We start from the raw sequence: 452 nt of genomic DNA, 5'->3' as shown, positions 1-452 counted from the left end.
GAAACTTCAAAAATACTTCACTCTTTATGAATTCAAGAAATGAAACTTCCCTAGGGTCACTGAGAAGGGGAGAAGGGGAGAACTAGAAAGCAAGACCAAATGATACAAGGAAACTCAATAAAGGAAAGACTAAAATAGAGAATGATAGAATTTAAGGAATAAGAATGCTGAAAAAGATTGAATTTGAAAATAATAAATTAAAATAAGTGAACATTAGTATGTTTTTTTAATCTGAAGTGGGGAGAGGGGCAGAGGAAGAGAGAGAGAGAACCCCAAGCGTGCTCCACACTCAGTGCAGAGCCCTACATGGGGCTCGATCCCATGACCCTGGGATCATGATCTGAGCCAAAATCAAGAGTCAGATGCTTAACCAACTGAGCCACTCAGGCACCCCAGTTTATATATATATATATATATATATATATATATATATATATATATATACATATAAA

Source organism: Herpailurus yagouaroundi, unplaced genomic scaffold (assembly GCF_014898765.1).
Source record: "Herpailurus yagouaroundi ecotype Mexico unplaced genomic scaffold, PumYag 28, whole genome shotgun sequence".
NCBI classification, from domain to species: Eukaryota; Metazoa; Chordata; class Mammalia; order Carnivora; family Felidae; genus Herpailurus; species Herpailurus yagouaroundi.
The sequence above is the reverse complement of the archived record's forward strand: the minus strand, read 5'-3'. Positions refer to the sequence as shown.